The sequence below is a fragment of the Peromyscus californicus genome, unplaced genomic scaffold (assembly GCF_007827085.1).
Source record: "Peromyscus californicus insignis strain IS unplaced genomic scaffold, ASM782708v3 Scaffold_1__1_contigs__length_55948999, whole genome shotgun sequence".
Taxonomy (NCBI): Eukaryota; Metazoa; Chordata; class Mammalia; order Rodentia; family Cricetidae; genus Peromyscus; species Peromyscus californicus.
The window spans coordinates 41324723-41332922 of NW_026294492.1; the positions used below are offsets into that span (position 1 = coordinate 41324723).

At 42.0% G+C, this 8200-nt stretch overlaps 1 pseudogene; it reads right to left on the reverse strand.

Annotated features, from left to right (window-relative positions):
- Nucleotides 1-1107: 1107 nt before the first annotated feature.
- Nucleotides 1108-1418, reverse strand: LOC128115196 (10 kDa heat shock protein, mitochondrial-like; annotated as a pseudogene).
- Between the last annotated feature and the right edge of the window lie 6782 nt (nt 1419-8200).

Below are 8200 nucleotides of genomic sequence, written 5' to 3' on the forward strand. Positions count from 1 at the left end.
TAAATACAATTATGAATGCATTAAAGGCAATTAAGCTACGTGGTTTTGATTAGGTATATTGTCAAACTGTATTAACAGCTGGCAGTATGGGGGTGGGGATCCTCTATCTACTCCAGGTTTGGTTTATTGTACAATGTTATTACTATTCTCTGAAGCTGAAAAATCATTTTGAATAAAGCATTCTATTTCATTGCATAAAATACTATTCTTTTCTTTGTACATAGTGAATTTCAGCGAACATTGCATAAAGTGCCGAAGGCTGGCAGGCACATACGGATTGAGTTTTATAATTATTCCCATTATTATTTGTACAAACACAGAGCACAGCTACCCCGTGCCAATCCTTCCTATGATCCCAGTACCTTGGCATCATTCAGAAACTGGTTTCTGCTTTTGTGGCTCTGTGATTTCCTTTAGGCCAAAATAACACCTGCCCTTGGTCTAGGCGATTGCGCAACCAGCAGGTGGAAGAACACTTAGCAGACTTCCTAGTTTACAATAGACACTTGACACCTTGCTGTGTAGAGCTAAGGTTCGAGATCCAGAGGGCTAATAGATGTTGACTATGAATTGAACTTCAAAGTTGGTGTCTCAATTTCCCCAGTGCCAGCTTGGCTCACTCTCTTTGGCTCTGTAATAGCCTCCCTGACAATAACTGGCTTCTTTAATTACATTTGAAAAACTCTCTCCTCCCTGGCTATCCTATTCTTCCTGACCCCTCTGTTGGCTGCTACAGTCTGCTCTAGAATACACTTTGCTCTGTGATGACAGTCTTCTTCTTCTTCTTCTTCTTCTTCTTCTTCTTCTTCTTCTTCTTCTTCTTCTTCTTCTTCTTCTTCTTCTTCTTCTTCTTCTTCTTCTCCTTCTCCTTCTCCTTCTCCTTCTCCTTCTCCTTCTCCTTCTCCTTCTCCTCCTCCTCCTCCTCCTCCTCCTCCTCCTCCTCCTCCTCCTCCTCTTCCTCCTTCCTCTTCCTCTTCCCTTCTTCTTTTTAGTTTAGGCATCATCAGTTTATTATAAAAGAGAGGCATGGAAATTATTTACATGATGAATAGTTCAGAACGTCAGTGGAATGGACAGTTTCATGTGACACCATTTCAAACAGGGATTTCAGTCCACTTACTTTCCAAGAATGTCACCATCTCTAAATAAGAAATAATCCTTGTTGTTTAGAACAATTTGGTGCCTCTGTATTCTGGGAGAAGAACTTTGTCTCTGACTTTCACACTGACTGATTGACTCTTTCCATCCTTTTTTTTTTCCACGCCTAATCCCACAGCCACTACTGTTGCTTGCAATACTTTTCCTTGGGACTTTTCCAGAAGCATAATGCCACCTTTGGTCACAGTTTTGGCGGCACTCCTTTCAACCAATACTCTGTCAAAGAGTGGGAGAAACTTTCTGAAAGCTTGTCCAGCCATGACTCGTGCTGCCCAGCTCAGACTTTGCACTGGGGCCGCTGCTGGAAGGAGAGTCCTGCGGGCTGGCTCGGGACACGACACGTGGACAGTCTACTTCCTGAATGTAACCTACACACCGACTCTGTTCAGATCAGGACCAACTATGCAGCACAGCCCCTCAGTCCTTTGATTATGCTTTTGATCGTACCCTGCTCCATGTCAGCATTCAACTCTCCAACTTACCTATCTTCCTGTATGTGCCCTCCTCCCTAAATACACCTCCTTCCTTGTATATATCACCTTGCACGTCACTGCACTAAGGTCCATGACAACAGTAGGTCTCCTGACTACACTCTATTTTCATATTACACCCTGGTCCCTAACTCATTCTTTTTCATTACTTCTTCTTACGATACTACCCAGTCTCTTAACTATAGTCTATTCCTTGACAAACCTTAAACCTATGACTTCTCTATGTCTCTAAACATACCTCATCCCCTCTCCTCTCTAAAGCTCTAACCCCTGGAAAGTCCTTTCCTCCTGAATCCTGCCCTCTGTTCCGGGCCACACTCTTCTGTCTGATGACGCTGCTACCTTGTACTGTCCTGGTTGGTACTCGTGCACTCACAGTTCAGTGCTGCCCTCTGCTCAGCAATTAGCACACTCTGTGTTCTGACTGTGTCTACTGCAGCGATATTTGCCTTTGTGGCTTTCCTACGCCCAACTTACACTCTTGATTTTCTCCTCTGACTTCACATTCACCCCTACAAGTCTCACTATAACTGCAAGAATGATGTACACATGTTAAATATTTTGGGGTTGGTCTACGAAGGTTCTGCAGCAAGTGCTCACCTGAAGTGGTCACGGAAAAGCAGTCATAGACAACAGTAAATACATGTGTGCAGTTGTGATCCAGAACTCTTTATGAAGTCAGCTAGCAATCAGGACTTGAAAGGTGACATAGAGATCTGCAGTATCTTTTAATCTCTAGTATGGACATAGCCTTTTACCACCATTTTTACCATCTAACACAAAATTTATATTTGCTTACAGGCTACATTAAAGTAACATATACATGATTGATAAACTATATAGATTTTAGGGAGAAAGAAATGGAATTAGACCTAGCTGGATGATGGTGAGCTGCGGCTTTAGCCAAGATACATTGTACATGGTTGTGGAATTTTCAAAGAATAAATAAAAATATTTAGTAATAAAATTAAAATACTGGAATTAAAAGAATACTTCCTTGGAAAGGAAAAAACCCTCAAAACATTGACAGTCTAGTATGAAACTTCTCTTGCTAGTACCAATGACTACATATGTAAGATCATTCAAAAACTGTAGCAAGGCTAAGATGCCTCCTGGTCTCTGTATAACTCCAGGAATTCCATTGCTGACTGTATCCCTATCAGAACATCTTAGAGAACACAGGGATCACTGCCACAGTGATAAACCTTCATGAGAATGCATCTCACATCCTTGAGGACATAAGGTATTGATGAATGGGATACAGGGGGAAAACAGAGACTCAGTGTTTGAGATATAGGTATGGACAGTGCTTCTGATCAGGGCTCACATCAGTGTCAGGTCCCAAAGAACCAGGGACAAATGGCTAACTGTGGGGCCTATTGGCATACCAAAGTGCAGGCAGGCCTCCAGATTCATTCAGTGGCACCTCTCAGCTCTTCTCACCGCCAGCCACCCCATACCCTAAACCTCTCCAGCCCAGGGCTTTGTTTCCCTTCCCCCAGCTTCTCTTTCTCATAGAACCCTGCCATTTCGGCAACGGGCTCCTTTGGTTCTCTTGGTCCACTTGCCTACTTCTCTATTCTCTTCCTCTCTTGTTCTTCCTCCCCGTCCCCCATGCCCTCACCACACACTCCTCATCCCGCCCCCATCAGCTCAATTCAGATGTCTTCCAAATACTTCTGGTTGTACTCTCCATCATAGCTACAATAAAATCCTCCTCAACCATAGCTTGGAGCAGTCCTGTCCAAATATCATTCAATCAGATGCAGATTTTGAACTAGCTATTGGGTGTAAACCCTAGTACCTTATTTCCTGATTGAAATTCTTAAGCAGCTTATTGAACTTCTGTACCTCTAACTTGAAATGTTAGATATACTGGTGGTATGATATTGGGGCTTGATACAAGTTAGCAATTACGATTACAACTGTCTAGGTCCTGGGGCTGTTTGCTCTCTCATGTAAAGGTTGTACATAAATATAATATTTCTAAAATAATGACTCCTGGAAGTTTCTGGGTAGTTCAGGTCGTTACTTTGCAATCCTGGAGGAGGAGGAGGCCGATTAGCTCCAATGTATAAATAAAGAATTTGAATCTGTAAAATTTTAGGTGTTTTTTTTTTTTTATTTTTTCTAACCCATTCAGTTCTTTAGTGCGTCAGGGGGATTATTTACCATTCTAAAACAGTTAGAAGAGACAGTTATCTGAGTCATGTCTAATGACATCTTAGTGGAAGAACATTTCTCAAAATGCTAGACTTTTGGCCACAGGCAACTCAACCCAAGTTATTTATAAGCTATTGAAAGATTTGGAGCTTTTTCTGGCAGTCAGCTTGTCACAAAGAAACCTCTCCACTTCAAAAGCATGCTTTTCTTTATTTATTCTTTTGTGTTTGAGAGACCTTTAGACAAGCAAAACCCCTTTGTCTGACAATTTGAAATACAAAATCCATGCGACCTTGACAAGGCACTGTGGGGCTCGGCTCTTGCGTCCCATCTGCAGCTTCCTATGGACATCTCCTCTCTCCGTCTTCTCTGCCCACCAGACTTGGCAGGATTGCTGCTTCTCCAACTCCCCATGCACTCTGCTGCTTCCAGGTCTTTCAGGTGCATCCTGCCTGTAGAAAGCAAACCGTTGATCCCTTGCCAATGGCATTGACATCTGTGCTCCAGGTTGATATCACTTCTTTGAGGAAGTGTTTTACATCCTCCAAGACTGTAGTTTGGTGCCTCTTTCCCATGATCCTCTAGCACCAGTTACTACAATTATATAAGTGTCACCTTGAAAATATTTTAAGGCCTTGGTCGGCAAAATATAAGTTCCATGGAAGAATAAGCCATGTCTTCTTTGTTGCCAGCTCACTCTTCATGCCTAGCACACCTCAGTTTTTTTTTGATGGGCTAACATTGCAGCCTGGTTCAGGTGCCCACAACCGATGCCATATCTTACAGAATTTTGTGAAGAGAGTGAGAAGAGAGCACCGTGGGTGTAAGCAACTGAATTGCCTTTGGGAACAGTAAGGGGACTGTTTGTATCACAGGACAGGACGGCTTCAGAGGTCCAAGGAACACAACACACTTTACTTAACGGCCTAAGGAAACCATGATGGATTTCCCTTTTTGTCCTCATAGTGTGCCTTTGACCAGAAATGCCAGCCCTTGTCACAGTTCTGGCACCGATGGCAGTACTGGTGGCTGTAACAGTGACACTCTGCTCCAGATTGCCCACGGTCATACAGAGAGTCCTCTGCTGGCTGGTGGCCCACTGGTTCTGTGGAATTCCAGGGTGCTCAGCCATGGCTGCACACTGGCTCTTTTTGGTGAAGATGTGAATCCAGGGGTATTGGATAGTACTCCCTAGGGGTGGGGGACTGATGTCAGGAGGTTATGGAAGTGACCAAGCACTTTATACTACTTGCACACATTTTCCTGTTGTGTTTGCACCTTAAGACCGTTACTGTCCCCATTTCAAAGCAAATCCAACTACTGTTTATATGCCGCTTTTCCGTGATATTTTTCCTTCCTAGAACTTGAGTATAACACATAGCTCTCTATGACTTTGGATCGCCCATGGGAAATAATGGAAAGAATAGAAGAAAAAAAATACCTGGGATGGCCAGGTTGCAGTTCTATGTTCTAAGTATCAAAGAGCAGCAGGACTGGCCCTCATGGTCTATTGTACCCAGTGGGTGGAGTTGTGCATTATTACACAATTGACGGGCACCACATTGTTGTTTCACCTGCCTGTCCTAGTGGGTTTCTAAAGAGCCTACTGTTTAAATTTTGTGGGGAGCTGAACATACTCTCTCCCTGAACAGAATTGGAGTACCCAAGTAGGGAGAGAAAGGGGACGGCAGATACCAGGGAAACAGTGTTGTCTGGCGCTTTCAGGGTTGCATCTCATTCTAGGGATTCAGCCTCTGTCTTCTGGCTGGCAGCAGATTTGAAACCGACACCAAGCCAACTATTTCCTGGCTGTGTTTTCTAAATACTTAAGGTAAATACGGGTCTGTCATTTCACCAGCGTGCAATTTCAAAACATTTATTTCTAAAGCTTTGAAGAATGGACAGCGAAGTAAAGGAAAGAGGACCAAAGTAAGACACACTATTGAGTAAAAAGGATGAACAGGATCATAGAGTAGAAATACCCTGAATAATCAGTCATTAGACTACGAGAATAAGAACATTTCAAAATTCATTTTGAAAATAGGAACAAATGTAGGTGTGGGTAAAGAAGAAGGAGCACGCATTTAGATGTTAGCTCAGTAATTACTGTGCATAATATTAGACAGCTTTCTTACAACAGAGGCTGCAGGGTCTGGGTTCACTGAATTGCAATACCTAATTATATCAACAGGGATATCACTATCATATGCAGCATGAGCTTGTTCCATGAAAGGTTTCCATGTTACACTCGAGATTAGCAATATCTTTAAGGCATACATGCTCGAGCTCTTTCATTACAGACCTGAGAGCTACTGAGGCACCAAAGGGAATGCATTTGTAATCCTCTACTTTATCTGAATGATTTAATCATGCATATTTTTCCAGAGAGAAAAACTCTCCAGTTTATATGGCAAGTTAAGTTCTAACAATGATTTCAACTAACTAGACTTTTCTTATAAATTGTCTCTTTTGAGACAATTTTTAGAATTAGTACCACAAAATCACACAGCTCTGGGCAACAAAAAAGAAAAAATTAAATGAGTTTAACTTAGCGACATTTCTATCTCAACATCTCCTTGGAGCCTTTTTAAACTAGCATTTCTTCGGGGGTTTGAATCACGTTTCCTTTTTATTCTTTCTATGTTATTTTCTAAGAAGCAACCAAAATAGGAACTTGGGATTGAGGGCAATTTATTCAGCATCTCTGAGATTCCATTCCTGTCTGCCACATCTAGATAAAAGGCCACTTGCCTACCGAAAGGATTACACCTATAATTTGTTATCTGTGAGGCTGCTACAAAGTAGGTGGTCAAGGAAGCTGACTTTTCAGCTCCACTCTCCTTCACCCTCCTTGTTTCTCTCGTAGATTCAAGGTGTCTTGTTCCTCTTAATTTTGGTACATCCTCCTGCTTCTTTCTAGCTCGTTGGGGTCATCTTTTTGTCCTCTTTACTCAGATATATCTTTAAAAAACATTTTTGCTACATGCATTTGTTCAGTGTGTGTGTGTGTGTGTGTATGTGTGTGTGTGTGTGTGTATGTACCCTCACCAGTGCACTTGTGGAGGTCAGAAGACAACGTGAGAGTCTGTTCTCTCTATCATGTGGGTCCTGGGGATTGAACTCTGGTCATCATGTTTGGCAGCAAACACCTTTATCAGCTGTGCCCTCTCTCTTACACTGCCTAGTTATGTCTTGAGCCTGGTTATTAACTGTAGTAGTAACCAGAGTGTTAAATGTAACAAAATGGTTATGTCTTAAAGATATTTACATGGGAATATGGGGATTAACACTTTCACAAAAGTCAGATTTCAGAGAAGACATTAGAATCAATTAATCAGGGAATATAAGCTGGTAGGGAGTGAAAGGATCCTTAGAAGGATACTGGGTCTCATGATCAAGCTGGCGAGGTCACTGCTACCCACAAATGTGTGTATTCAAGGGGGGCATTTTCTCCACAGGGGAAGAGTCTATGGCTTTTCTAAGTGGGAAATATGATGCTGCCTTCCCCAAAGAGATGGAGAACATTAAGGCTTAGAATTACCCAACATCTCTTCAAGTGAGCTTACAGGGTTTAATGCAGAGCTCTATAACTCATTTGATCCCAGCAGGACAAGCTCACTAGAAATATAACATCTGTTCATCTAATGCCCTTCTCACCACGGAAGTCTCATTGGCTGATTTCTTGAAGTGAGCCTTAAAAATTTCAAACAGGCACTTAAAAAAGAGCACATACGCGTGCATGCATACACACACACACACACACACACACACACACACACACACACACACACATCTCTTTCATCAATTAAAACAATTTTCTTTGCATAAATCCATTCATTCAATCAGTAAACAATTATCAAATGTCTCTGATGGTCCTGGCACTGTGTCAGGTAATAAAGTAATGGGGAAATTCAATGCATTCTTATCCATCACAAAAATGTGCTTTCCAGTGTCCATTATGGATTGCAAACAAGTGATCACACAAAGGTGGTCTCTTTCATATGTGGAACTCACTGTTAGGTAGAGTCTTTGTCACACTCATATTCCTTTTACTTTTAATAGTCATTATCCCACAGAGAAACCGCCGTGTCTCTCTAACTTGGCCACATCATGTTTCTTGAACTACAGGGATCTGTCCAGAGTTGGCATGTGACTCAAATTGGCCCAGAGAGATTCTGTTTCTGCTTTTCAAAATCTGGAGTAGAAAAGAGTGTAGCGTTTCTGTCCATTAACATGTGCACCAGAAGAGTCAAAGCCAAGCTGAGGCAGGCATAAGTATAGAGGAGAATACAAATCTAGTGGTTTAATTTTTACTTCCCAAACAGGCTCCTGATAGTGACCAAGAATCTATAATGTTTGGATTTAGAAAATACACAGATATTGTTCAA